The sequence below is a fragment of the Bemisia tabaci genome, chromosome 6 (genome assembly GCF_918797505.1).
Source record: "Bemisia tabaci chromosome 6, PGI_BMITA_v3".
Lineage (NCBI taxonomy): Eukaryota > Metazoa > Arthropoda > Insecta > Hemiptera > Aleyrodidae > Bemisia > Bemisia tabaci.
The window spans coordinates 18,707,220-18,733,909 of NC_092798.1; the positions used below are offsets into that span (position 1 = coordinate 18,707,220).

Here is a 26,690-nt window from a genome sequence, read left to right on the forward strand (position 1 = left end):
GTAGAGCAAGTACAATAAAAATCCTACGTTACCATTGTCTTTTGAAATTATGATTGGTAAATATAAATTAAGATGAGTAAAAAGTTTAAGAGAGTTTAAAATAAGAAAGGCTGAATCGCCCGAAGACCTACTGTTCTTAACCATAAAAACTAATGATGTTTAAAAAATTGCATTTTCCTAAGCGCTAAAAAGAGAAAAAGCCGCCTCAGTGGATTCAATGAAATGAGAGCAAACGAAATAGGAGACTGCTAGTAGAAGACGATGAGAAAAAAAGGCGTATAAGAAAAAAATACAAATACTTGACCACAAACGACATCTTTTTAAATGTATACTGTTTTCATAAAAAGGTACGTGTAAAATATCGAAAAGGTTCGCTTCGTCGTAAACATGTTAAAAAGTACGGTCGATTTTTGGTTTTTTGGTTTTTTTTTTAGATAAGCAGGTAACCGTCAGTTCTCCGCAGGACCAAAAAACGTCTCTAAGCTGTTCGTGACATGCGTCAATTTCTCACTCTTTTTTAGTTTTGCTACTCATTTTTTCCCCGCCCGAATATCAGAATGAGGTTTAAACGCTTAAGTATGTGTATAAATTAAAACTTTGAGTATACGTTTCGTTTTTAATTTTGATATTTGTGCAGGTCAGGGTCAGTTTCCTGTCTCATCTGTTCCATGATTTATCTCTCGTTTGCATGCAGCATTCATATGAGTTCCGCTTTATCCAAGGTCAATACCGACTATGTTACTCCCTTGCTTCAGACTATTTTCTGCTGCAAAAAAAAAGAGGAAAAACCAAGGAAAGTAATGACCTTTGCAAAATTGCGACGATGCAACTTTCCGATTATGTTTCATTAATTTTCATTTTTTTTAAAAAAAAAAACAAAAAAAACTCACCAACGCGTTTTCTTGAGATTATCCGTCAATTTTTTCACCCACTCATAAAAATTTACAGAGAATTTAAAAAATACATTATTTTTGGTTTGCTTCAAAGAAAATGAGGCATAGTCAGATATTTTTAAACGTAGTAATGGAAAAACGCATATTCCGACATTAGGCACCGATGTGTTGATCAAAAATTTTCATGCATGTATTAAACCACTCCGATGAACAAACTCTAAGATAGGAGGATATGTCAAAAGTGAATAATCTCACGGAGGTAAAGGTTCAGCTTTCAAATTATTGAGTCCTCGTCGAAAAATTTGAAAGGCAATAAATGGCATACGAGGTAATGTCGGGGGCTTAGTAGCCTTTCAAAATGTGTAACTTAAAAAAAGAGAAAAAAAGTATAAAAAATGTAATTTGAGCGTGTTAACTCAACTAGCTGCTGGGTATTTTGATATGTTTATTTCGTGCACGGAGCCGAGCTCCGAGGGCTGTGCTGCCGTGCTAAGGAAAAACGCCGTATGAGCCAGCAGGCGTTGCCAAATTTCCTCCGGAAAATCACTAATTTTCAGGAAAATTTTTGAATCTTTGTCTACCAATTTTGCCAATAATTTGCTTTGTAATTTGATCTAAAACGTCTGAAAATTTCAATGAAAAATATTCATAATTTTCCTAAAAAATAAACATTTTATCGAAGGAAATTTGGCAACTCTCGAATGTTCATACGGCGTTCTTCCTTAGCACGGCAGTGTGTGACTGACTCGGAGAGGAGGTAGATAAAAATCAAGATTAGTTTCTGATCACATCATGCAGTGAAGCGGATGAGTATAACGCCGGATCAGAATATGTAATAGAAATTCGCCAGAAGGCCTTGACTGACGATCTGATCCGTAAGAATAAATCCTATCTCCTTAATTAAACCCAGGGAACGTACACGACGCTTGGATCTGGGTCCTTTCGAGAGAAAAAAGCAGATTACCGTCGTGTTAATCAAGAAACGCGTATCCACCCATACTTTTTAACTATGAGTTACGTGGTTCTCAGCTAGCAGGGGAGATTAGTCTAGTGCTATCATTGTCATCTCCCAAACGGTGAACGGATGAATAGTGTATACCCTCGCGAGGTTTTGCCCTCGATTGATCTTAAGCGATGCAGAAATGTTTTTTAATTTGATGGTCGGACGCAGAGACATCCTGGAGAGGAGTTAGCGATCCGGCAGCCGGGAATCCTGGTTGTCACATGATAGAAACAGCTGACAAAGATTAATTACTTCGGACTGATGACCCTTGCGGTTTTTTTATCATTTCGTTTTTTATCACTTCATTTTGTGCAACGCGGTTGAAGCTCAGAAGTGAGGGGCTCGGAGGACAAGGCGTATAAGCGCAATTTTTTAAATAGTTGAGGTATTAATGATTTCAAGTGAAACGATGGTCGTGGTGCACATTCTGTGAAAAATTCGCTCCCAAATTCCAATTTTTAAGCACACTGGAAAAAAAAAACACATTGTATCTAGAGTCCAAACTCTCGGAAACATAGAAAAGAAAAAATACTCTTGATTCAATCAGATTTTTGCTTAAATCAAAAGGAAATCCGCTCAAATTAAGAGGCTTGTTTCTTGACTTAAGCAAAAATCCGATTGAATCAAGAGTATTTTTCTTGTCGATGTTTTTAAGAGTCTGGACTCTAGACCCAATGTGTTTTTTTTTCCAGTTCATCAGAGAGTCAGTTTAAACTTTCTTCCCGCCATTAGGATCCATGAACTTTTTAAGTCAAGTCATTTTAAGTCGTTCCTGGGACTTCACGAGGACTTTTAATTGGTACTGTGAGTAGTATTGACTAACTCAAAAGAGGTTGTTCCATCTACCATTGAAACTGGGCCCCGAATGAAATCTCCTCATCTTTTCAGGTATCAAAGGGCATGGTCAGGGACACCCAAAAATGGTTGAATTTTTTCCAAATTCCCCCCTGGGGAGGGGGGGCGGGGGGTTATATGAAAAACGGTTTTTTGGCTATAACTTTTGAACGGTTTGAGATATCGATTTGAACTTTTTTTTAAATGAAAGGTCGTTTAAAGAGCTTTCTTTTGGTATATTATGTTTAATAGTTAGGTCAAGTTTTGACCAATTTATGGCCTGTCAAAAATTTTCCATGAGTCCAAAAATCAGATTTCTGTAGTTTAGAGCAGCGACGATCGCATGCAGATGAACAAAAAACTGTTCAACTTATAGCCCTCTCTCTGACGGTTAAAATGAGCCCAAGATCATCTTGGGGAAACGATTTGTCTCCGAGTTATGCTTCTTCAAAGTTGGCGCGGCGGGGTCCGCTTCCGCGGGGCAGCGCTCCGGAGTACGATAGTTCACTCCCACCCCCCTCCCGTCATGCCACGCGACGCAAACCGAGGAAGACTACCTTTAATGATCATTTGAACAGATAAATGCACACAATATACGCTATTATGGTGTACAAGTATTATTAAAATTATATTGAAAACGCTCTATAAAACGAGAAGCAATATACCTGGATCCGGCAATTTGTTTGACGACTATCGCATAGTGTCCGCGATACATAATTTATATTTTCAACGCCTGCAAAGTGATGGTGACGACGCAAAAATTGCCATTCAAATGCTCCAAAAATTAAATGAGCCGAATATTGTGCAACAAATTGTTGAGGACGAGAAATGGCTCCGAAAAAAAGTAGTTTTTGAAAACCTGACGACAGATCATTTTGAACAATTAGAACAGTGGAGGAGCGAAGATCTTGACACCCTCTCGGGAAGTTATCAAATTGGACTTGCAGCAAGTCATATTGCAGACCATTTTGCTGATGGAAAATATTGCTTTCAAGTGACGAAGGATAACTTTTTGCCAGATTTTCAAAAATATGATATTTCCGTAAATTCGCCTCTTTTTCTTCGATCGCGGATCCTATCGAGGCATAAATCAAAAAAAGAATATCATATATTTATATTAATCGACACCAGTCAAAAATCCAGCGAGGCCATTAAAGCAAGTTACTGCACATGTAAGAACGGTGCGCGTACCATCAATCCTTGTGCTCGTATTTGTTTTACGGGCGCTATCACAAAAAACCAGCGCCTTCAGCCTTTTTGAACGAGTGCTTCCCTCTCAGAAAAGTCGATTTTGGCTTTTCAGACGACGAAGATGAGGATGAAAATGCGGATCACACTGCCGATGATCCTATGGATTGCGGTGATGATAAATTCGGTGAGATTCCACTCTTCTATTTAGTATATTAATATAATTTTAATAATACTTGTACACCATAATAGCGTATATTGTGTGCATTTATCTGTTCAAATGATCATTAAAGGTAGTCTTCCTCGGTTTGCGTCGCGTGGCATGACGGGAGGGGGGTGGGAGTGAACTATCGTACTCCGGAGCGCTGCCCCGCGGAAGCGGACCCCGCCGCGCCAACTTTGAAGAAGCATAACTCGGAGACAAATCGTTTCCCCAAGATGATCTTGGGCTCATTTTAACCGTCAGAGAGAGGGCTATAAGTTGAACAGTTTTTTGTTCATCTGCATGCGATCGTCGCTGCTCTAAACTACAGAAATCTGATTTTTGGACTCATGGAAAATTTTTGACAGGCCATAAATTGGTCAAAACTTGACCTAACTATTAAACATAATATACCAAAAGAAAGCTCTTTAAACGACCTTTCATTTAAAAAAAAGTTCAAATCGATATCTCAAACCGTTCAAAAGTTATAGCCAAAAAACCGTTTTTCATATAACCCCCCGCCCCCCCTCCCCAGGGGGGAATTTGGAAAAAATTCAACCATTTTTGGGTGTCCCTGACCATGCCCTTTGATACCTGAAAAGATGAGGAGATTTCATTCGGGGCCCAGTTTCAATGGTAGATGGAACAACCTCTTTGTCCCAACTTCGCAAGTGAGATTTTTCCCTGGTGGGACTGATCCCATGACACGTCCCGTGGAGACAAGGCCTTAGTGCGGCAGTACGTCACAAAAATGTTACCAGAGGAGAAGGGTTCGAACGATCAAAAATGTTCGTAGTTTATGAGCGGTCCCTGATGACACCTCTTTTCTTCTCCTCGCGCTGAGAAGTAATGGATCTTATTCGATAGTGGTTCGATGTATCGTTTGGTTCAAAACAATAGAACATAACCTCAAACAAAAATTTTAGGATTCAAGTTGGTAAAGCCAAAAATGAGAAAATTCCTAACAATTTCGCTTTTCATTGCCATTTTAGACTCATAAATTTGGAGCTGTTGGAATAGACCATTTATCACACTGAAATAAAAAGTCGCTTGGATCTAGAGTCCAGACTCTTGTAAAAAATGACAAGAAAAAATACCCTTGATTCAATCAGATTTTTGCTTGAATCAAAAGGAAATCCGCTTAGATTAAGAGACTTTGGTTCTCGATCTAACCAAAATTCCGATTGAATCGAGAGTATTTTTTCTTGTCAATGTTTTTAAGAGTCTGGACTCTAGATCCAAGCGACATTTTTTCCAGTGCACAAAAAACCTCTTCCCTCAGATTACTCAATTGACTTCCAAGGGTATGTTCACACGTTGAACCAATCGATATTGATACAATCTCACCTGTTCGATGCATCGAATACGATCCATTTTTATGAGCCCGACACTTTTTTTCTTCTCCTCGTGGCGAGAGGTAAGTCCGGTCTGCCAACACTGGTTTTACTCCCATGTTCCTCCTGGTCGGCTCACAATCAGTGGCGACGTTCCTCCTCTTCGGAACTCGGTGGCGACGAACGGGCACACTTACGCGCGCGCGGGCCCGGGGAGGATGATGATCCCTCGCATCATCTCTCGCACGTATATTATTACACCTCTCGGGCAATTAGTGGAGGAACGCTCCCTGCGCGGAAAGCGGCGACGTAGCCGCGGAGCGCGGCGGGGAAAGGGTGGAAAAACAGAGCGGCAATTGATGGGTTCCTGTTAGGAATCAATGGTGGGCACAAGCTAATGAACTTACAAATGCAGAGGCAATTGCAGATGAGTACGCCGACCGGCCGTGCCCGTGTGGTCATCATCATTGGAGGCTACCATGCCCTTCATGCCGCAACTGGAGTGCCTATACAGGGTGCCCCGCGGCCTGATTGTTGAAATTGATAGACAAAGCTATGGACAGAGAAGACATACACTGGAAAAAAAAAAAAAAAAAAACACATTGGATCTAGAGTCCAGACTCTTAAAAACATCGACAAGAAAAAATACTCTTGATTCAATCAGATTTTTGCTTCAAATCAAAAGAAATCCGCTCAAATTAAGCGGCATGGTTCTTGATTTAAGCTAAATCTGATTGAATCAAGAGTCTTTTTTCTTGTCAATGTTTTCAAGAATCTGGACTCTAGATCCAATGTCTTTATTTTTCCAGTGTAGGGAGTATGGAGCGATTCTATCGGTTGAAATGGGTGGCTCTTGTAGACTAACGGGTAAATGATTGACTAACTATAGGGTATCTCGTGGGTTGCCGTTGTCCACCGCGACCACCCGCTTCCACCGATAGGATACCTTTATATCCCTTCTGTCTTCTTTGTCTAATAATTTCAATAATCGGCCAGCAGGGTCATAGACAATGCTTAAAGCTGTTGTTGCACGGAGTTTTTCTTTTTTTTTGCCTACCTCGAAAATCGAAGGCGAAATATCAAAGTAAGTAGCATACCATATCGATGGCTAAAAAGCGAAACCTCGTATCTCCGTTTCCGACGTTGTAGACTTTCTGTCATACTCTATTTTTCCTTTGGAAAATTCATCAACCTAATCTTCTGAAAACTTCCTTGATTTTTCTTCTCCGTTAGCAGAATATTCTACAGCAATTTCACGGTATATAAAGTCAGCTTGTTTTTCTTAGAAAAAATAATCGAAAAATATTCAAAATAAATGGACAATTTGAAACACCGCAATGGAGGAGCGCGGTTTCGCACTTAAGCCATCGATATTAATTGTAATCTCTCTGAGTTTTCAATCGGAAAATGTCACCATAAAGATGTACACGAATGCATAATCAAGTAACATAGCATAAAGTGGCGACACTGCGAAACGAGATGCACCAGGGAAGATGATGATTGAGAAAAGTGTAACTAGTAAAAGAGTGTAGGGCTTGCAGCCAGCCGCGAGAAGACTCACGCAGATGCGCTAACACCGAGATAGCAGAGACGATGCGTTCGAAGAAGAAACCGCGGATATTTTCATGGATTTCATGGGATTTACGCGGTTTTAAAAAGGCACAGCCGTCAGGTGCTTCGGGTTGTCCGCTCCGTGCTCGACTGCTCGTGGCTTGGGGCTCCAGCATCACATGGACGTATTTCCGCCAAACGGAACCATGTACATTAAGACATGAGCCCTGAAACCCATAAGAATTTATGCATAACGGGGCTCACGTCATAATGCACATAGTTCCGTTTGGCAGAGATACGTCCGCATCATCATCGCTTCGTGGTGAATTGAATCGAGCGCTCAAACTGAAAACCTCACGCCGATGTGATGACCAGGCATACAATCGACAGCTTCGGTTACTGCGTAAGTACTGGCACACATAGTGGAACTGCATCCTTCCCCATCAATCATCCGGCTATTACTCGCCTACCTCCCAGGTCCTGGTAGTATTCATGCGAGCATCGGAAAATTTAACGTCTACATTCATCTTTCTTCGATTACTACCCTTTTGCGGTTTCCTACGTACTCGTAGATTCACTCGGTCGCGTGACGCACGCTTTTCTCCGTTGGGTTTCTTTGGGGCGCTGATTGGGATCTTCATGGAAATGTTTCCTTCAGTAAAGCGCATCCTTACCGGCACATATCGCGATTTCAGCTGAAAAAAAAGTAGTTAGCGTTGAGAACTAATTTGGTAAGTTCTCGCCAAGTAGAATCAAAATTAGGCTTCAGAACTAATTTATTGTACTGAAGCACCAATCAATTCGCTTCATACGCTGACTTGACTTTACTAGAGCGCGAACCAGAATTGGAAAACAGCACTAGCTGTAAAATTAGCGCTGTGGTAAGACAAATTCACCTTCGGGTCAAACTAATTCGCCCTCAACACTAACTGCCACATTGTCCGTTACATTTATTTAGTTTCGAAAAAGTGGCGTCGGTACAACAGCCTCAATCGCGTCAGCTCGTGAAAATCAATTAAAATGTGAAATTTCGGGCTCGTTTGACAATGTAAATACTCCCGGTATGATTTATAGTGTCCTCTCTTTCTTGAAAACGTTCGAAAGCAACATAAATAAACCTGTTAAGGTTAGAAATCGTCTGTTCGATTCAAAACGTAAACAAGCATGATATTCGTTGGAGTCGTCAATCTTCTATATTAAATTGCGATTAAAGCGTTCCGCGTTCAGTTTATATTTTACGAAAATCTGTGAACTTACTGCTTACTTCTATAGTTCGTGTTCTCCCGTAATTTCAAAAGAATATCTCAAGTGTTCGGACGAGATATGTTTATTCAGTGTGAACATTCGCTACCGTTTCATGTGTGAGTGTGTGTCTCTCTAAAGGATAATTCTGTCTACTTGCACATACCTATGGGATATTCCTTTCCTCTGTCGTTCATTTGGAACCGGTCAGTTGATTTTTACCTCTCATCTTTTAAGAAATCTTCTTTTCCTGAAAGTATTGTCCAGTTATCATTCGCTAAGCCGTTTTCTCCTCTCTCAGTTTTGAGGTTAGGTTGACCCAACCCTACCGAATGCGAATTAGAGTAGCGGAATTAGTTTCCAGCACTAATAGTGGTTAGTGTACAGAAACCAAAAATCATGTGTGTCCAAATCACACAATTTGAGTTAGTGTATAGAAACCATTTTTAGTCATCTGACGCTAACTCATTTTTTTCAGTGAGTGAAACTTATATTCACTTAAAGGAAATCACGGGGAAATTTGGGAGAAATGTATTTAGACTCAACTAAACCAATCAGAGACACTTACGTCATCGCAGTAATTCTCCGTTCAATCAAATTGGATCAAAAAAATAATAACAAAACCTCTTCCAACTACATAAACGAAAATGAATCAATATATATATAGCTTTTTTATGACGTGACACTAACGTCTATACTGTTCGAAGGTAGTTTGTTTTTCTGCCTCAGCGTTTGAGTCTCCGAACTGTCCCTTTAAAACACGAGTCAATCATTCATACGTCAACGCGGCTTAAGCCTTCCAATTTTTCCTTTCACTTCATACGATTTATAGGACAGTTTTTCCGATTCTTTAAAAATCCCAGGTGATGAGTTTTTATTGTAAATCAACCAAACACAGAGCAGAAACTTCAGCTTATATGGAACACCAAATTTTTCGGTTCAGGGACCTTCAGTATTTTTAGCCACTTCAATTAACGCTCTGTATTCTTCAATGAGAACTTCAGTCATCTGAGCCTAAGTTTAGTTTCTATGGCCGGAAACTTCGGTATCTCGACCGAAAAATTTGGTGTACCGTATGAATTGAAGTTCAGTCGGTGTAACGACAGTTTCTTTCTCCGTAAAGTAAGCGAGTCAAGTATTCTTCATACATTTCTAGTCAAATGATAAAAACAGGGAGACAAAATGGATTTTTCACGAATTAAGGAAGACAGTTGCGAGAAGATGCGTTCGATGTTATGATGCAAAAGATGTAAACTTTTAAATACCGTTGTCACTGAGGACAGTAATCGGTATGATATTCTCAAAAAAAAAAAAAAATGAAAAAATACAGAAGAAAAAACAATGCTGGGAGGCATTACTGCGGTAGCTGGTAAACAATGCACATAATTACAAGTTCTTTCAATAACTTGAGTTTTACTGCCCCGACTCCAATGAATTATGGCTTCATCTCTCTAATTCAGGGGCATTCAAGCAAATGTAATATTAGGTACCTCAATTCATCGAAGCTCTTAAGAAGACAAGAAGATTGGAGAGACAAGGAATTTTTCCATCCCGAGAAATGATCAACAGAAGGCAACTTACCCAGCTATGCAATGAGGAGATAGAAACAAAGAGAGAATAGTGGCTTAAAAGCATGCCCACTGGGTTTTTCAATTTACCTGAAACAGAGAAAACAGAACACCGTTATCGTAACTTATTTGATAAATCAAATCGTTAGACAAAAAACATTTCAATAAAAGAACAAAAAATTAAAATACATTAAAATTTAACGAATGAAAATAAAATATGATCAAATGGAATCGATTTCTCATTTTATGAACAACTTCATTATTCCAAGAAATACCGAAACGTGTATCACCTCATTTTCTTAGTAGTACGTCCGTGATCTTCTATTTTTTTATTACTCCGTAAAAGTTTGGCCCAGCTGAATATGATCAAACTTGTGTGTAGCACTCGTAGTGAATCGGGTTCACGATAAAAATTGACACCATAAAAAATCGTGGTGGCGTCTACACTGAGAGAAAAAATAACATATTGGTTCGGTTAATATGGGAAATGGATCACAAAAGTAACCTAAAGCTTTGGTTGCTTCTTCAGGGGTTTCATTGTTTTCAGTGAAAAATTCAGCGCAAACTATAGGAAACTCAACACAAAATTTTGGTTGATTTTTGTTTCACCTCCCATACCAACCTGGAGTTACACAAGAACCAGGGTTGCCACAGAATTTAGAGAATGAAATTCCCTGACACATTTTGGTGAAATTCCCTGACGATTGAAGATATGCCAGATGGTTAAGAAGACATAATTTTTAACAGTTCTCAGACAAAATGTGTGGTTCGAAACCTCAAACCCATTCTAGAAAGCAAATAAGGGTGACTTAACAAAATCTCCCTAGAATTTTCGTCATTTTCCCTGACTTTTTAAAATTCCCTGACATTTCCCGTTTTCCCCGGCGGTATTCCCCCTGAAAAATGCATATTTTTCTCAGCGTAAAATGTTTCGCTTCCCCATTTTTGCTTGAATTCTCCGCGTGAAAATTTTCCGCTCAGTTCGATCCATTGTGCGACGCGTGGACAGTGTTGAGTAAATGGCGCGGTACCCTTCACAGGTCGGTCATACTCGGCAGTAGCGGAAAGGGGGAGGGAAGGGGGGTTCTTGACGGAGAGGGGGGACCATATGAGAGAGCTGATTGGTCACCGTTCGGCAGCCAGCACGTTCAACGCTGATAAGATATTTGCGTCACGTCAGGAGATCAGGAGCTCAGAAGCTCGCTGCGACAACAAATAGCCCGTAACTGATTCCATAAAGGATATTTATTAAGGAACGCCGACCAATGAGAGGGAAGAACGAGCCGGCACGACGATCAAAGCCCGATCGCGGTCTATATTGAAAGGAGTGCGGCAGCTCATTGGCTCCGAGGTTCACGGTGACCGCATCTAAAGTTCCATCACGAACCTCCGAGCATCGCAGCCAATCGCGGCGCGCCGTCATCGTCATCACTCTGGTACTGTCCACCGCTCACAATGACCGCCGCACAGTGGATCGAGTCAATTAGAGAGGTCGGACATGACATTTTAGACAAAAACTGCAATTTTTGATGTTTAATTCGTCAAATTTTAAATATTAAGGGGTGACTCTCGGGAATTTTTCACGAGGAAACGAATGAAACCACTTTTAGAACCTCAAAATTTTGTATGAACGGAGTTATCAGTATTTAAAGTTTCCAAATGTCCGATCTCTCATATTGACTTGATCCACTGTATGCCGGACACGGACTGCCACTTCGAATTAACTCGGTCCCGAACCCGAATTCTGTTCGATAAATGCCAATGTCAGTGCCAGCAGCAGCACAAGTGCTGACTGATTGGAAGAATTTAACCGGAAACGGCCTAACTTCATTAGACGTTGCCAAATTTCCTCCGATGTTTTAAATTTTTAAGGGAAAACTGATCAACATTCTGGCCTGAAATTTGTTGAATATCCAACTCCTCAACTGAGAGATCATAGAGAAAAATAAGGAGGTGTTTGCATTTCGGGCATCTTGGAATTTTGTTGATGACGTAGGTCGGCACAGCGACGTTTATCATCGATTTTCTTGGAAATGGTGTAATTTATGGAAAAAAGTCATTCTATAAAAAAGTGCTTGAAATTATATCATGAGTTGATTTAAGTAAAAAAATCGGACATTATGGTTCGTTTTTCATATTTCGAATTCCGGATTTCGCTAGCCAGGTTGTACCGACCTACGTCACATAGGGTAAACAAACCTCAAGATGCAAACACCTCCTTTTTTTCTCTATGCTGAGAGATCGTTGACAGAGGGTTTCAAGAATTTCTGTAATTTAGTTCTATGCCATAAAAAAATTCAATATGAGTTGTTGAAAATGTGTTGCAGTTAGGGTGATTCTGGTAAAATTTGTCCAATCGCACTTTCGCGAATGGTCTACATTTTGCGATAGGGAACTACCGTTCCTTGCTCATTTTAAAATGAACATATGCGCCGTTTGATTCCTTGTGCAGATAAGTGCTTTTGTGGATAAGCCTGAAATCCCAGTTTCTACTTGCACCACGCTGGAGACTTTTATGATGTTTTCTAGATTAGACTGAATGTGATTTTTTAGCTGAGGTGAAAGACTGTGCCACTTTTGCTATTGTCACAGAATTTTAACGGCGACATTGATCCTTGAAATGCAAGGAAGATAATATCAGGCGTGTTAGCACACACCACAAATCCCGCTACCTTAAAGTGTTTCAACCACTGGAGAAGCATTGGTCCACTGCTTGTACTTTTTTAACAGTCTACGAGCGAAGCACGATTGTCTGACACGCTTCATTGATGATTGACCTAATGTCACAAACACCGTAAATTACGATATGTGAAATCATAACATTATTCAAAGAAGAGTGAGGGGTTTGGTGTGATTTCAAAGGCCGGATCCAACCTGCCCTCACGATTTTTAACTCCTGATTTAATTCTGCGAGTAACCATAAGCACCTGCTACAATTATTTAACCTCATGATCTAGCCGACGTCCTACTCGTAGAAGTGGTCAAACCGGCCCCATAACGATTTAATTCATCGGAAGTTGCGATGATGTCAGCTCAAACATTTCGAGTGCGAAAGAGCGTGAAGCAAAAATTTCAGAAGATCTCTTTCACTCGTGCGACTGAGAGGATGGGGCTAGGGAGGGTTAAAAATGTTTTTCGGAAGGGTTGTAATTTTCACAAGCAAGAAAATTGAATAAGTTAAAGTAGGCAGTTTTCGTTGAAGATGGAGATGGAGAATATTTACTCTTACAGAGATCGAGATCCCACCTTCCTAAAGTCAGAATTTCGTGTGTTTTATTTTATTTTATTGTCATATTTACTTACAGAATTTGACTAGTTTTACTCAATTTTGGCATCATATTCAAAGAACAAGGACATTGAGATACGCCCTTTCGTTAGAGGGTGACGATCAATAGGATTGAAGGACAAGGCGCGCAGTTTTTGCTATTTTTTTTTTTTTTTTTTAAAAAATAAAAGGTGTTTCATAAAGTTTTACAGCTACATGGAGCCTTTCGGCGGTAGGAACGTTCTAACTCACTTTTTGATGTTTAAAAAATGGGTTTTAATTGTGGATTTTTCATGAAATATACTTTAAGAGTAGTTTCAGTTGAAATCATCGATATCTCAATTTTTTCAAAAACTGCGTTTAGGTGCCTTGTCCTTCAAGCCTCTTAATTATAGATTTTGAAACAGTGAGGATAAATGCACCTCTTAAAACAAATATGTTGCAAAACAAAGCAGTGAAAACAAACAACACAAATGAAAGTCAAGCTCGTGGTTTTCTGATTTTTTCCCCGCCTTGTTCGCCAAGTCTTGTAAATGATTCCATTCTGCAAAAGATTCATGTTAACACAAACCCCTTCAACTTCTTCCTTCATTCTCTCCTCTTCTCCCTCGTCCTTCAGCTTATATTCCAACAGCAATAATTATGATTCGCCATGGGACCGTTCCAAGAAAAACGCTGTTCACACGCTGTGAGGCCATCAAAAGCCTCGTAAAATTGATGTAAATTTTGAGATCCGCGTTGTTACAAGGACGAAAGGTGAAACTGAATGGCTCTTAAAAAAGAAAAAAAGAGAGAAAAAAAACAAGCCACTTGGAAAATATCCGACTTTCTGAGAAAAATACTGATTAGATACTTTTTTCCCGTCTAGAATGTGTGAGGGCTTTACTCAAAATAGGACAAGCCATCTCTCTGATTAAAAATGAAAATGAAAAGATTTTTGGCACTTAAAAGAAAGGAGAACTCAACGAAAGTTTTCATAATTAACGGACAAATAAACTAATGAATCGGATTAATTGACGGTTGGGGAGGATTGATAATTAGTCTGATGAAAAGAGACTAAGCGTTCAAAAAACTAGTTTCGGAGAATTTTCAGGGTGCGCGGCGCTGCAATGGCGTTTACATAATGAATATGGTCTACGTGTCTGGTTCACCTTATTATCTTAAGGCATTTCTATCCGCGCGTTAAACCGGTAAAGATCGTTCTGCGGTGGCTGTAAGTTGTCAACGAATCGTTTCACCTTGAAATACATAGTTAACCACAACATTCCTCCGTGTTCACAAGTGCACTGTCCCTCCACATTTGATATTCATATTTCGTTCCGCTTTCCGTTAATTAGTTTCCTCGTACCAACGTCCTATACTGCCGCGCTAAGGAAAAACGCCGTATGAGCCTTCAGACGTTGCCAAGTTTCCTTCGATAAAAAATAAATTTACTGGGAAAATTATGAATATTATTTTCCACAATTTTCATACAATTTTGTGCGCAGTTAAGTCTAAAATATCTGAAAATTTCATGGAAAAATATGCATGAATGTTGCCAAAAATACATGTTTCATCAAAAGAAATTTGGCAACTCTCGAATGTTCATACGACGTTCTTACTTAGCACGGCAGTAAACCCGGGGTGCGTGCACTGCTCGGTGCTTGAAATAACGCAGTAAGTCACTCCAAACCTGTTTTACAATGGACAAAACTATTCAGCAGAAAAACCGAACGTTTGATCGAATTCATTGACGACAAAGCTGCTCGGTAGTACTGATTCTTTTATTAGTATACTGCCAAAAAAAAATAATTACATCAGTTTATTACCAATTTATACGAAAAATATCAACCTGACAGTGCGAATTCGTCATCGACTGGTTTAACCTAGTCTTCCGGCGCGGCGGTTTCCTCAGCTCGCTTTTCTCATTCGGGCTTATTTCTGCGAAACGGAACTATGTGCATTAAGACATGAGCCCTGAGACCTATAAAAATATATGCATAACAGGGCTCACGTCATAGTGCACATAGTTCCGTTTGGCAGAAACACGTCCATTTCACAGTCGTGCAAATTCGTCATTTCTCTCACGAAAGAACGTAATCACATTTTAATGTTGCCAGATGTTTCCACCATATTGCATTTTTACCAGAAGGAAGTACGAGAATTTCTGACTGAAAATTTCACCATTTTTTCTGATCTCATGCAAAAATGAGACGAATTTTCGACAAACATTATACAGATTTCTTCTCGTGAAAACTTGAAGTGTTTCAGTCAATTTTGCAACCTTGAAGTGAAGTTACGTTCCTTCGTGCGAAAGACGACGAATTGTTCGGTCGTGCTAAGGAAAAACGACGTATAAACATCCAAATTTTCCCTCTTCAAATAATGAATGACAAGAATGATAATAATAGACAAATAATGAATGTTCCTCTCTGAAATTCTTCGACTATTTAGATCACATTGCATTGCGAGGAAAATTTTCTGAAAAATTGGGAGGAAAATTTTCACAAGTTTTCCTGAAAATTCGTATTTTTCTATAAGAAATTTGGCATTGCACGGAAGTTCATACGGCGCTCTTCCTTAGCACGGCAGTAATGGTCATGCCATACTTTGAGAGAAATATGACTGGTAATGGGTTTTTTCAGCGCTGTTTTCGGGAGAAAGGTAAAATTGCATTAAAAATGTCATGCCAAATACGGGTTCCGCTCAAAAAGATCTATTTTCCAGAGGATTTGCACACGATGAATGAAGAAATAAGTTAATTTTTGAATCAAACACCAGCAGGAGGTTCACAGGATGGAACCTTCTCCCTCCGCACGGCAGTGTAGTGCTTAATCTCTTACCCTATCTGTCTAGTGATCCATGTAACTCCCTAGGACGTTCACCTGCTTGTACCTCTTCAAGACAGAAGGGACGTCATACACAAAAGAATAGCACGTAAATTTCATAGAAAAATCTTCCAGTCACGAGATTATTGATACTCAGGACTGAGATACGGAGTGCTCTCGTCGGTCCAGCTAGTATTTTTGATCAACGGGCAAGCGCGTGCATTAAAACTCGGGTTCTAAACCTAATAATTTATTTAGCCGTGTAACGCCACATGCTACGCCGAGCTGGCGCCATAGACGAGGGGCGATGACTCATCAAGGAAAATCTCGCGCTATGCTTGCTCTTCTCCGACTCAGGAAGAATCCTCGAGAAAAATACGCCCTAAAGTATTCGAATTTTGCCTCAAATGTAACGAGTCAAAATGCTCGGTCTAATATTCATTCGCGCGGTATAATTATACTTTATTCACAGTGCAAATGACTTTCGGTAAAAATAATAAAGCATCTGAGGAGCCAAGGATGCCTCGAGTAAAAACGGATCGAAAGAAACAAAAATGACGTCTCATTAGACAAGTCTTCATTCGTTTCTCGTAAGAAAGAACAGAACTACATTTTAATGTTGCAAAATCTCCATTCGCGAATGGTATTTTTACAAGAAAGCTATTGGACGTTTCTAAGTACAAGTTGTGCTGATTTTTTTTCTGATTACACGTGAAAATCAGCACAATTTTGGACAGAATCGCACAGTCGTGCGTCCGTAAACAAAATCGAACTTTTAATCTATTTCGCAACGTCGGGAAGTAGTTACGCTCTCTTGGATGAGGAGCGAAGGACGACGAAAAGAGCCGGTCCTCAACTCCTCACCTAAGAGTGGAAACAAATCTCTCGGAGAATGATTTCTCCAACAACGCAGTCGGTCTGGAATGTGAACATCCGAATTCACTCGGAAATTATACGAGGTCGAGGCAGCTTTGCGAGCTTTTTCAACGAGTTAGTTTAGCTGTCAACAGAAATATCAAATGGGTGGCCGGTATCATTTTCAAATGTAAAATTAATTCTACTACTTTCGTGAAATAATTTATAAACCTGACTGCTATCACACATTTTTGGAGGCTTGATGTATTGTGCATCACTTCAGTGCGGTAAAATATTTTATACGGAAACTTTAAATTCTTTAAGGACGGGTGAAACTTTGAAAAAAAGGGCACATTTTTGACACTGGACGAAGAGAGTCATCGACTGAGTCAAAATGACTAGATGACTAATGGTTGGTCAATTCGAGTTGCATTCTATTCACTCCTCCTACAGTTATTTCCTGTAAAGTATAAGTACGAATTCATTACGCGCCCAAGAACCGGGCCTGAATAAAGTTTGAACATGACATTTAGAGCGATCAATACAATACCAATCCAAAAATGAGAAGAACATTTCAGTAGAAGGAGTGTAAGTTGATAAATCGTAGGATGTTTGGGAAAGAGTTGAAACGGCTATATTGTTACCCATGCGTTGAGGTCTCTTATATGGTTGCAGCGTAAAAAAATTCGAATTTCCAAGTTTCTATTTATTTTTAATTAGGCAATTTAATATTTTACGTGAAAACGGTTCAGCGGATTTTCGGGCAAATTTCAGTAAATTTTCTGTATAGTACGAGGCAAATTCCTTAAAATTTTCAAAAGGAATCCACACAAACGTTCTCTGATAAAAAAAAAAAAAAAAAAAAAAAAAAAAAACGACAAAATTGCCCAGTTTTTGGCGATAGCTAATGTGGCTTGGTTCCTTTCTGCTAAACGCGTTCCATATAAGAGTGAGATGACGGTTTTGTTTGTTTGTTTTTTTTGTTTTTGGTAAAGTTTCCATGAATCATCCACCGACGCGATTTCAGGCCAAGCCTGCATTCGGAACTGCAAGAAAAATTTCCGTTGTTGATTTTCAATGCTCTCGGTGCGACTCTCATTACCATTTTTTCCCCGCCGCGACTGAGGACACTCTCTCTCATGTTTCTAAGAAGCAAAGCCTTGCTCGGCCACCCTCGGGAGTTCTCACCGAATGACGCGGAGCTCAGCTTAAAATATACAGGCAAAGGAGGAGCCGAAGGGCCGTTGGCTATTTGCGCGAGGTGCGCTTGAGGGCGCAGGGATAGCCCGGAGCTCGGCCACAGGTCGTTGGGTCAAGACAGGGACGACCAGTCCCCTAATGAATTTCATTCTGAAAAAGGACCCTTGCCGGTCACCTTCTCACAGCCCGCTCCGGCTTGTCTCTGTACATAATCATTTGTCCCCGGCATGGACAATGAAATAGCCGCGCCGCTAGACAGAAACGCTCCCTTTTAATGGGTTTAGATCCACCACCCTTATTGCATGCGCTTTATTTTAAACGCTCTGGACCTGATTCGGAGGGGTCATATCTCGCGCTTTTATTTTTTTCGGCCGCGATTTCGCTTTACCTGTCTCCTCGAACATTTACATTCACACTCCCCCCGCGCCCCACACCCGTAACTGCCCTGGTGGACCTAACACTTTCAGTTCGCTGCCCTCCGCGCCAACAAACGCGTAACTGCAAAGCTCATCCCATGCGGATACGCTGTTTCTGCGCGGGTCTCGAGTCGGTCAGCCACTTCTTCGGGTTGAAAATATCTCATGCATATTTTACACGGAGACATGCCCCTTCAAAAAGTCCGCGAGATAAGAACGAATTATGTGAAGCGAGAGGAGAATGTACATAGCCGAGATGTGCTGTGAGATATTCATTTTTTACATACCTTTGTCGCATTCCCTTTTACTCATATGCACGGAATGCGACATTTCATGTACGGGAACACGCTGAGGATCCTTAAAAAATGCTCCGGCCAAAAAGAAGGGTATTTATGAAAGGATAAAATTCGGGAAAATACCTGGGACACTTGCTTCGATCCGTTGGGTTATTTTAATCGTGTATTTATGCAATTTATCTTTTTAGACTGCGGAAAGAAAACCCGTTCTCTGTCGCTGTGGTCAACTACGTATTGAGTCAATACTTTCTTTGAAATACATTTATCAGTTCTGAAGAGGTTCAAGAGGCTGCATTAAATACACTAACCTATATTTACCTCATTCAAACTTGATGAACTTTGGCATAGTCTGAAACTTCTTGAAACACGCCTTGAAACTTCTGTGTTGTTTCCCCCAATCATCAAAAATAAACTCAAATATCTCAGGTTAAAATGTACTTAGTTTCCCTGTTTGAAAAATTGAAAAATAGGAGAAATCGGGCAACGTATGGTGTAGTTAAGCTGATTCTAGTTAAAACATCAAATCCTGGTTCAAACCACCAACAACACGATTGATAAAAAATTTGGATCAATATGGTCAGGTATGGTGGTTTTTGCCGGTCTGAGTTTCTACCGCAATTCCAGAAAATGGGACCTCCGTGTTAAACAGCAGCTCATAAAATTTCGGTGATATATACCTAGTTCAAGCAGTTTTCCTCTTGCCTACCAAAAATTTAATTTCTGTTCACTCGCTGTTGGCAAATAAAAAACTAATAGATATTTTTCCACATTTTGTTGAACCTCTCACATGCATACCTTTTTATTCTTACTACAACATGTTCATCTCATTATCAAATCCACATTTAAGGAAAACATTCAACTGAAGATTTGTTTCAGGTCAAAGGACTAAAGAGCGATGGTATTTTTTGTACATTATTTGCAGTAGCATACACAATTGGGATAAATATATTTATACATTCCTTCCTGCAACCCAATGAAAAAGTTAAAAAGCCGCGGGCAAAAATAAATCAACATTCCCACTCTGTCAAAATCACCTGAAATATGCAAAGTTTCTTTAGAACTTTAATTAGTTCGTTCATCATGTTTCAAGAAACTTGGCGGGGAATAAACGTTTTTGCACAGTTTCTTCTGGTCTTAAAATACGTGCGCGAAAGAGAGCCAGTAAGAGTGTTTCGCCGGCAAAAATTCGAAGTTGTTTTTTTTTCTCCCTCGATGTATTTTTTATTCGTTCGTCTTTTTTGTCCTCGTAATTTTAATTTTCTCGCTTTCAATCGTTCATTGACCGAGTTTAAAATTGGACTCGATTGCCAATGAATTATCAAATTGAGCATTGTGATCTAACATTGAACAGGGAGTGAATGATCTGTTGTTGGTATTATTATCGATTAAAATCATTATAAAGGTGTTTCCCTCTCCGTATCTTGTTTACATTTCTATGGCTTTAAAACTTCCAGATAAAAATTGTACGCTGATAAACTTATTCATGACTAAAAAAGCCGATTTGCACCATATATACGCATTTTTAGTCCTAGATTTCCAAATTTAAAAATTTTTATTTGGGTATCTTTTCAAACTGAGGATATCGACTATTACTTTTTTAAACTATGCAGCAAAAATTTTGTGAATAAGGCAAGAGAGGATAGGTGGTATGTTAAAAAAGGTACGAGGAGCCGTCTTTATCGAAGGGTTGAATAATAAAAATGTGACAAAATAGCAGCATTTGGAGCATTTGAAAAATCCCGATGTATGATCGGAAATTTTACATTGGAACTGAAGAACGCATTCAGAGATAGCTGATTGCCATATGATACTTAATGTTAATTACAATAAAATTAAACAAACCAAATATTTGGTTTTAAAAATTAATATCGGCCTTAAAATATCAAACAGCAGACGGCACTTTCATCATTCCGAAAATATACGGTTCAGGGGTTTCAAATATTTTTCAGTTTCATCCCAATACCTTTCCCAAGTTTGTGTGAGCGCTTTTTTTGGCTGCAATTCAAATATTCTATTTGACAATATTTGGTGGGCCACTACTTGTTTTTCCAACTTATTTTCTGTGCTAAAGTTCCTGTTTTATCTTACCTTCCTCGCCGTTTTTTTTTTTTTTTTTTGTTCTTGCAACTCGAGTAATTTTTTTTCTATTTAGGAGGTTCTTATCCATTTTTGAGACCAAAAATCTAAAGATCAAAGGAACTATTCGTTATCTCATTTGATAGCGTATAATTGCACGGGCAAAGAATTTAGGGCCAGCGAGATAATTTTATAAAGGTGAAAAATGCTATAATGGGACCTTTGAAGTAGGAACTTAATCCTTTTAGCCTACTAATATCGGTCAATACTTTTTACCCTTTTAACTCCGGAGAAAGGGTAACTTCCGGAGAAAATTGTAACTTCCGGATAAGCAAAGCTCCTTACCCATAGATAAATTTCTACTAAGATGCATTTATGCAGTTTTCTGCTCATCTACCACTATTTCTTACGCTCTCCTGGATATTTTTACTTATCACTAAGATCCCATTCATCATTTCGGTGAAATTTCCGACCAATTGTATGCATTTAAGTTCATTTTATGTATCTAATTACCTTTGAATGAATGATATTGAAAAAACATATTTTAATCAAATAATACACATTATTACACAGTGAACTATGCAACCCACAAGGCAACATGCTTCCCGCAGACGTTTAAGGAAACGTTTCAAAAACTGAATAATTCATACCTGGATATCGAATCCGACCAGTTGAAATTCGATTGAATATTCTATTCAACCGAATCCACGAGCAGAATATCCGACTTCACCGAAAACTTCACCGTCACTTCACCGAACCGACAACTCAAAAGATCACCAAACCGACACGAAACCGAATCAACGCAGTGTAATTCCAAGTCGCGCACAAAGTAATTTCACGATCACTCGTGAAGAGAGAAAAGAAATACAAATGTTACACTTAAATTCTCACGTAAAATACGTAAACTGACGATTCAAACTCGAGATCAGTAAAAAATCAAGGCGGGAACAATAATTGATTCAGAAGAGCATGCCGAACAAATCATCTTCAACACATGTGGTTAACCCGTGGTCGGTGCACACTTCGTAATCCATTCAAGTCAGAGCTTCGGCCGAACAATTTTGAGCGCGTCGCGGGGTGCGATTACTTGATGACTTGATCCATAGCGGAAAGAATCAATGATCTCGAGGGCAAAAAAAAAGGGTCGCGAACTTCCAACTGACGAGGCGAACCGCGAACGGGTGAGAATCCCGCGTGCTTCGTAAAGGGCCACTCCCGACCGAGGAAAGTACTCAAAACTATAGTACTATAGAGCGGAATTATTAGTAAAAAATTCGCCCTCGGTGTATCTCCCGTTTTGGCTGGGGCGACTGATAGAAAAATCCAAGAAAATCGGATGAAACTGACGGTCTCCAGGAGCCTGTACAGGAGTCACGGGGACCGCTTGAAAGCGTATAATACAAGTTTCAGAGACCGGTTCGCGTGAAGTCCTCCCCTCCCCCCCTCCCGCGGCGAGCGGCTACCCCCTCCCGATGTACTCACTGCGTGGATGCATGTGCGTTTTGATATGATACCGGACACTTCCCCTCACAGCGCTCGTCTTGTTATCAACTGATTTCTTTTCTATCTGTGCCTCCTTTGCGGTGCCCGAGCCCGTCGTTACATTCGTGATCATGCTGCGTGATAACAGGAGTGCACGGTGGAGATGATACCGCTCGATGCACCGACAGGTGTCTCTCACAGGTGCCTGCCCAATTATTTCGTCTCTAGGAAATGGGCCTGTCCCGTGCGAGAGATAAGCTGACCCAGAGCGTCAAACTGCACAAAAATCACGTCGAGTGTATTAAAAGTCTAAAATTCCATTACGCACAATTTTCGGCCTCCATATCATGCGTCTTAAAAGTTACCACCAAAAAGGATTTAACTTAGCCGCGCGCAATTGATGAGCTGACCTAGAACGTTAAATTGCAAGAAAATCACGTCGAGTGCATTAAAAGTCTAAAATCCACTCCACTACACACAATTTTCGGCCCCCATATCATGCGTCTTAAAAGTTACTTCACCGGCTATATAAACATACCGTCCGTTCCCGGTTCAGAGGCTGGAAGTTCTGGATGCTGGAGCCGTAACTTGATTGCTCCGGATGCTACGCCCGAAACTTTCAGCCTCTGAGCCCGAAACGCGGACAGTATGTCTATAAAGCCCGTGAGTACGGCTACCACGGCCGGAGTTTTTTTCAGTGTATATTAAGAGTTTAAGATCCACTTTATCACGCACACTTTTCGGCCTCCATATCATGCGTCCTAAAAGTTACTACCAATGGTACTTTTTTTTAACTGCAAGCAATCAGGTTTTTCGGAGAAAGATGTAAGAAAACCGTTCCTGAATAAGGTACCGATCTGTCAAATATCTGGCCGATAGGATTCACCGTGAAGTGTGTCCGTGTGTCAGGACGGACGGCGAAGATTTTCCCTGACTTTTTTTCCTGCTTATCAGTTATCAGTCAAATCATTTCGGACGAGGCAATTATTTATTCAGCAGCTGAACTCGGCCGAAACTGAAACAGTCACAATTCCCAATTTACCGAAACTCAGCGGGCTCCGCGCACCGCGCTCGAAAGTGCATTAAATATGCAATCATTTTTACGAGTCGCTTTTAAGGTCACATGTAATCAGATTAGAATGCGTGAATTTTTAAGCTCTGCAGCTCGCTCAGACACATAAAGACTTTTTCTTCTTTTTCTTTTTTTTACCATCAATGGTCGTATCCGTGTTCGGATGACGCGCGGTGCCGCGGCACAATGTTATGCTCAAAATTTATATGAATAATCCTTTCGTCAAGATATGTTCGGGCCGAGTCTCAAATCTCGCTTCGTCCCATATTTTCATTTCTTCAAAAATTCTTGCGACGAACCAACGCCAGGGCATCGTTGCCGTTTAGTGCACGATAATAAATTTAATTCCTACAAAAACGCCGTGGACCACGAGGAAATCCGGCAATGTTACACAGGCACAAAGGAGCGGAACGAAGGATGGAACGATTAAAAGATTACGCTTGAAATACTATCTCTACTCCCAAAACCAACAGATCGGCCGAATACAACATAAATATAGCAGGGAACAAAGTCCGTACATCACAAAAATAGTGAAAAATGTTCAACATTTTTTTCGTCAGGCGTTGTTGGAATAGTTTTTGAGAAACCACGAAATACTTGTCGCTTCAAACTATTTTGTTGAGACTGTTGGTTTGAATATTTTTTGATATAGAAGAATAACGTAGGCTTTTGGGAGCAGCGGAGGGGAATGCTTCGTTTTTGAACTACTTAATTACACGTAAGGTCAGAAATAATATTAAAATTTCTTGTGACAGTACTGGAAAAAAAACACATTGGATCTACAGTCCAGACTCTTAAAAACATCGACAAGGAAAAATACTCTTGATTCAATCAGATTTAAGCTTAAATCAAGAAACAAGCCTCTTAATTTGAGCGGATTTCCTTTTGATTTAAGCTTAAATCTGATTGTATCGAGAGTCCTTTTTCTTGTCAATGTTTTCAAGAGTCTGGACTCTAGATCCAATGTGTTTTTTTTTGTTTTTTTTTCCCCAGTGAGGGGTGTCTTTGGGGTGACACTTGATAATTATGAGGTATTTGGAGATTTGTATGTTCCTCTTTTGTTTCGTAATTTTCTCAGGGTAATTTGTTTACATGGAAGCAGTTGCACCAAAGTTCTCGAGAATGTTCAAAGATTCAGGTACTTAATGCCACACAGAAAATTCCCTAAAATTTTCAGAGGAGAGAGGACAAACGTTCCCTTGTAAACAAATGCATTTTCAAATGAAATTCAGCAGCAACCGATGTTAATAATTGGGTTCCTTTCAGAAAAACTGCCACAGAGGCCTTTAAACATATCGATCGGAAAAATCTTATGGAAATCAGCATGGACTAGCATCGTGAAAAAATGTTTCGTGTCATGTTTGTATTAGAACTGGGACAAAAAATTATGCAAGTTTAGTGATTTTTTCTCTTCACTTCATGATCCGGTCTATATAGGCTTGTATTTTGACCCAGTTCTCTAGTATATATACAAGCTCGAGTTAACTTTTTATAACTTTTTCTCTTTGTATTTTTATCACGATATGAGCTTCATGAAGTAGGTTTCATGAATCTTTCAATGCGCACGAAAAGTTTTATTTAACTCCTTTCGCAGTAGAAATAGTTTTCAGTCCTTGGAAGGGTGCGAATAGGATAATAATATCTGTAAAGTACCACCGTACGTAGAATCTATATATTCTAGAACTTTCAAAATTAAGTTTGAGAACTATTGAAAAAGATTCATTGACACAACTTCCAAAAATAAGAAAGTCATATTCTTGAGGCTAACCCAATTCACCGACAGTTTAATCCAAAATCATGTGCCCCTCGTATGTAGTGTTTTTCACTTCAGAATAAAATTTAAGAATGTTAGCTAAAGAAAAAAGAAACTATATTGGATTTCACAGTCACAAAATTTTAACGGGCGTTTTTTACATTCTATTCATTGACGAGTGCATTCAAAACATCGGAAAGTTTCTGTCAAATCACGATGAAAATATTCACTAAATTTTAAAGGAAAATTTGGAGCTTTTTGATGAATCGACAAATTTTTCAACGAATTTTTCTGACGCTGCACTGCAATGAACTACTTCCGGCTCTCACTTCTTTAAATGACATATCCTCGGGCCAAGTGGACAAAATTCATTCCAAATTCTTTGATGATATTCTCTTTAATAGTCAGTAAATTTCTAGATAAGACCCGTTCATAGGATCGTGCGACGCTTGGAGTATGGCAGAGGGCTGCGTGTTGTAAATCTCATTAGTTATCGCGGCGTTTTTTATGCTCAAAATCATTCTCGAGCTCTAAGATTCATAAAATTCTGGAATCCGTGTGACCTCTGGCGACCTTGAACAAAAATCATATTTAATGAGCGGCATGGCGCGGTTTCAACGTTCGACGCGCTAAGCTAGCACTCTCTGTCACCGTTTCCACGCGATACCGGCGTTAATGGTAGAGTTTTAGAGAATCTGAACGTCGTCGTAATAACATTGATGTAACCAAGGACAAGAATCAGCGATGTAGTGTGCGTCAACCCTTTTTCGGTCTTGTAATTGTCTTCATTGGTTTAGCCGGGTACCTTCATTCTATTTGTCCTTACATAAACCAGCAGCGCAGATCATATACTGGATTAATATACTGATAAGAGGTTGAATTGATTGATTCATAAACTGAAGGATAATATTACAATGATGCTGTATTAAAATAAACTATAATACTCACTTTTTATTTTTCGCCCGCTATGAACTATCGGTTGTCAACTCTAAAACTTAAAACACAATGGCAATTTCGGCTTCCTCAGCCATCATCAGGTGATTAAAAACGAAAAACGAACTAAAATAAAGCGAAACGGAAGTTAAAACATGTCGCCGGTGATAATAATGTTTCAACTTCCGTTTCATTTTATTTTAGTTCGTTTTTCGTTTTTAATCACCTGATGATGGCTGAGAAAGCCGAAATGGTCATTGTGAAGTTTTAGAGTTGACAACCGAAAGTTCAAATCGGGCGAAAAAGAAAAAGTGAGTATTATACTGATACAACCCGATAAAGGAGGAAAAAGAAACATAAAATAAACTTTTTACCTCCCTCAAATCCTCGTCATTTGGTCGAAAAATAATGAAAAATTCCCTAATCTTCGCTTGAATCTTATCTTGTAGAACTTTGAACAGCTTTACATTATTTTTCAACGCTGGTGTTCAGACTAGGCACTTGTCGTGATAGTGATAATTAAAGTAGTGGACGCGATATAAAAAAATATAGATAAGCACACTATGGCCGCCCGGGAACATAGAATAAAAATGGATTTAATAAAGAATTTAGAAATTTTTTAAGTTTTAATAAAGAATTATAATAGAATAAAGATAGATTTCCGTGATTTGTAATTGTTGTGTGTTTATTCAGCCTCGTCCCCGCCTTTTACTGGCAAAA

The 26,690-nt window shown here is 39.5% G+C and overlaps 1 protein-coding gene across 8 annotated transcripts in view; it reads right to left on the reverse strand.

Annotated features, from left to right (window-relative positions):
- The window catches only part of grh (grainy head), a 211,244-nt gene that overhangs the window by 90,325 nt on the left and 94,229 nt on the right, over positions 1–26,690 (reverse strand). The window contains exon 1 of one of the 8 annotated variants that reach the window (XM_072301773.1): positions 21,381–22,139. The exons of the other annotated variants lie outside the window; for them this stretch is intronic. The gene's annotated coding sequence lies outside the window, so the exon portion shown is untranslated. Of the gene's footprint in view, positions 1–21,380; positions 22,140–26,690 lie in introns of those variants that run through there. 8 annotated transcript variants of the gene reach the window in all.